Genomic DNA, 4,349 nt, shown 5'->3' on the forward strand with positions numbered 1-4,349 from the left:
TTCCACAAAAGAATGAAGGCTCCTCTCAAACACTTCCAACGGGTTGCAAATCCTGAATACGAGTACAAAAATCCAAAATCCTGAATCTTCGGAGTGGCACTTAGAGTTAAGTCTAGGTCTCATTCATTGCATGCATATCATATCATGTGTCGGGAAGTCCAAGTTCTAAATTATGTGGTGTGTCCTAAATAGGAGTCGGGGGTTCCTGTGGGTTCGCCGAAGAGGAGAGAGGTTGAAAAGAACTCCATCAGCCCTAGCCTCCCTCATAGCTGGCATCGAACGAGTAGCCAGTTCATCTCCTACAAATCAAGCTTCAAGTCCCTTTCAAGAATCAATTCAAATGGCCACTGTCGATCAAATCACTCAGCTCATGGCCACCGTAGCCAACCTCAATACCAACCCGGATAAAGTCCCTCAAGATATCTGCTCCAAATGGAAAAATGATCAAGATTACTGTGGGCGAAGGGTCTATGATGAGCAAGTCCGAGTCAGAGGATGAGTCTGGATCTGAGTCTAGCAATGAGTCTAAGAGTCTAGAACTAGAGTCTTGCATCAATCAAGAGCCTTTAAAGGCCGAGCTTCAAGTCAAAATAGTCGATGTAATGATTGCTGATTTCAATAACACTTCAATTTCTACTTACTCTTCAAGTTCTAATTCAAAACACAATCCTAATCCAAACAACTTTGCTTCGCAAGAAACTGATTTTGAAATTCTAAAGCTATAGGACGCCCATAATTGAGGAAACAGTAAAAAATCAACCTTTCTAACAACAGTGATTCAAAACTAGTTCAGATTGGTTTAACTCTTTCTCAAGTAGAGCGGGATGACCTTATCAAGCTATTTTCATAGTACATAGACGTCTTCGCATGGTCCTATCATGATATGCCAGGGGTTGATCCAAGCATCGGTCAGCATACAATTCACCTCATTCCAGGTTCAAAGCCCATCAAGCAGAAACTCCCATGAAACCGGACGTTTCCCTCAAAATTCAAGGAGAGGTCTCCAAGCAGCTAGAGGCCGGGTTTATTCGAGAAGCAAAGTATCCAAAATGGATCGCAAATGTCGTCCCAGTTCCAAAGAAAGACAGCAAAGTACGAATGTGTGTGGACTACAGAGATCTTAACAGGGCCAGCCCTAAAGACGGTTTTCCATTACCCTACATCGACATCCTGGTCGACAACACCGCAAATCATGCCTTACTCTCTTTTATGGACGGGTATGCAGGCTACAACCAGATTCCCATGGCAGAGGAGGATATGGAGAAGACAACCTTCATCACTCAGTGGGGTACATATTGCTATACAGTTATGCCGTTCGGACTAAAGAACGCAGGAGCAACCTATCAAAGAACAGCCACAGCCATCATGAGCGATATGATTCACAGGGAAATTGAGGAATATGTCGACGACATGATTGTCAAATCCAAAGAGCGACACGAGCATACCTCAGTACTTTGAAAGTTTTTCAACAGGCTCAGGCAATACATCATGAGGCTCAATCCTCAAAAGTGTGCATTCGGGGTAACGTCAGGCAAGTTACTCGGATATGTTATCAGCTCTCGAGGCATAGAGGCTGATCTTTCGAAAATCAAAGCAATTCTCGAGATGCAACCACTAACGAATGAAAAGGAAATTTGGGGTTTTCTCGGCAGACTACAATATATCAGTAGGTTCATTTCAAGACTCACTATAACACCCCCAAAATTTAGACCTTTTTATATAATCAAAAACCCTCTTATTATTTCATAAAACAACCGTCCAAACCTTGGGAGTGTCACTGCTACATTTATTCTCCATAGAAAATAAATGCAAAGCAACAAAACAATTTAAAACTATTAAAGTCAAAATTAACCAAGTGGTCTAAAAGGTGGCCCATAAAAAGTTACAACCAAAACCCATAAAATAAATAACAAAATCCAACTTAGACTGAAATAGAAATTGCCTCTTGACTAGGTGGTTATTCTTAGTGTCTCCTCACTCGTAGCCAAATACCTTTACAAACCTGCAAATATAAATAGAAAAAAAAAAAAAAAGACAAGAGAGACAAACTCCTTAAAATCAGATAAACTGATTAATTCCAACTCCATCCCGTAAAATAAATAATTTTAGTTTGAAAACGTTTTAAGTAATTAAACAACAAGTATCAATTTAATAATTTCATTATTAAACTTATCACATAAGATCATTATTAATTAAGTGAGGGAAAGAGAACGCTAAGGGTCGCGCGTAACCCTTGAGAACGGCCAAAGTAAGATGAGTACAGAATGTCCCTAGTGTGCACACCCCTCACTAATTAACTATGGGTCTCCGCGACCGCGCATCAATAGAATTAGGAGGAAGACTAAGCAGAAAGTTTAATACAGAATAATAGAAACCTACTAGAAGCCTACCGGGTCTCCACTAAAGTGCACCGATAGAATAACATCTAGAAGGGCAACCTGTTCCTAACCCTTACGGGATTTTCCCTCCGAGATTATACTTTAAGTAATTAGTATTTTAATAAGATTCAGACATGTAAAACTAGTATTCGACAGAAAATGATCAAAACACAGTAAGTACATTAATACTGGCTTACGCTTCTTTTTACCAAGAGTTTAGCATGCTCCATTAGTTTTCACTTTCAATGTCAACCACCAATTTCAATGACAACCATCCACTAATTGGTCCAAAGTTTATAAATTTCCATGAGAATCAGTAACACTTTCATATAGAATTATTATAGAGTTCATGTGTTCTCATAATAATACTACTAACATGTATTAGATATGCACATATGCTTAAATCGTATAACTCATATATATACACAATCACTTAATCTCCATAGCCCATAATAACACATAAATATATCCAAATACTTTTTTTAACGGGACCTAAAAATGATGGACATCAAAAATTACCTTGCATACACGTACTATGTCCTACGAATGTCCTTGCGAGATCCCTACACCCGCCACGTTGTTCTACCAGTAAACAATTAAAATAAAAAATTTAGTTGCCCAATTATACCAGTTATCAACAAAATTAGTGGAATTACTAAACTAAGAAATAAAACCTAGATGCCATAACTATTTAGAATATTAATGTAATCTTGATTACACTACTGAAATATGAATGACGATTTATAAAACAGGGCCAGTGCCATAAAGTGTTTTTTTTTTTTAAAGCAACACTTAACTAGAATATATATACCAATACGCCATTTAATTTACAACACAAGATGAAATGTCAACTTCTTAACCTAACCATTTTCTTACGAGGATGAAGCTACAAAAACAGGTTCTGGAATGGATTGAAGAAAGAGTGGAAACACCTTGGTCGCCGGAGACAGACGAGCGGTGGTTGTGGCCAACACCGATCTATTGAAACAAGCATTTGAAGATTAATGGAGGTTGATGATGATTGTGAGAGGGGAAATTAGAGAAACGGCTGGAGGATACCAAAACAGGGTTAATATTGAAAAACATTGTTTTAGGTTATATTTATAATTAGGTTTAATGAAATCTACTAATTTAATAATTAAGATTTTAAATAAGTAATAAAGTCTGAAAATCAAACTATTAGAAATTTATTAATTTAAAATCATTTAAATTTATTTAAAATCATAAAATTATTTTAAATTACTAGAATAATTTAGTATAAAATACCCGAAAAATCGGGGTATTACACTCACAATGATCTGTGAAACGGTATTTCGAAAGCTCCGAAAAAGCGAGCCCAAAGTGTGGGATGACGACTGTCAGCATGCATTCGACACTATCAAAAACTACCTTTCGAACCCGCCAGTACTAAAGCCAACCATGCCAGGGATTCCCCTCAGGCTCTACCTCACAACAACAAATTCAACAGTAGGGGCTATGCTCGGCCAGGAAGTTGAAGGCAAGGAGAATGCCGTATACAACATAAGCAAAAATCTGATCGAGTACGAGACCAAGTACACTCAGCTCGAGAAACTCAGCATCGCCTTGGTTTGGGCCACAAAGAAACTACGGCACTACATGCTCTCCCATACAGTACATTTGATCAGCAAAGCGGATCCTCTCAAGTATCTATTCGAAAAACCAGCTCTCAACGGACGGTTGTCCAAGTGGTTGGTCATGTTAGCAGAATTCGATATCAAATACATCCCGCAGAAGTCTATCAAGGGTTCAGCAGTCTCAGACTTCCTAGCCGACTGTCCCATCGAGGCAGAAGAGGAGGATTACGACTTACCCGACGAGCAAATCTTAATGACCAGTGATGACAGTTGGTCAATGCATTTTGACGGTGCTTCGAATCAGAACGGGTGTAGTGTTGGAGTAATTCTAGTAGCCCCAGACGGCACTCACATTCCTATATTAGCAAAACTGCAA

At 38.6% G+C, this 4,349-nt stretch overlaps 1 long non-coding RNA gene across 1 annotated transcript; it reads right to left on the reverse strand.

The window, feature by feature from the left end:
* Nucleotides 1-1,631: 1,631 nt before the first annotated feature.
* LOC130466947 (uncharacterized) lies at nucleotides 1,632-3,427 on the reverse strand. Its single transcript, XR_008927107.1, has 3 exons — nucleotides 3,244-3,427; nucleotides 2,898-2,960; nucleotides 1,632-2,002 (listed from the first exon to the last, which is right to left on the reverse strand). It is a non-coding gene; the product is annotated as an uncharacterized lncRNA (long non-coding RNA).
* Nucleotides 3,428-4,349: the final 922 nt, after the last annotated feature.

Source organism: Spinacia oleracea, chromosome 2 (genome assembly GCF_020520425.1).
Source record: "Spinacia oleracea cultivar Varoflay chromosome 2, BTI_SOV_V1, whole genome shotgun sequence".
NCBI classification, from domain to species: Eukaryota; Viridiplantae; Streptophyta; class Magnoliopsida; order Caryophyllales; family Amaranthaceae; genus Spinacia; species Spinacia oleracea.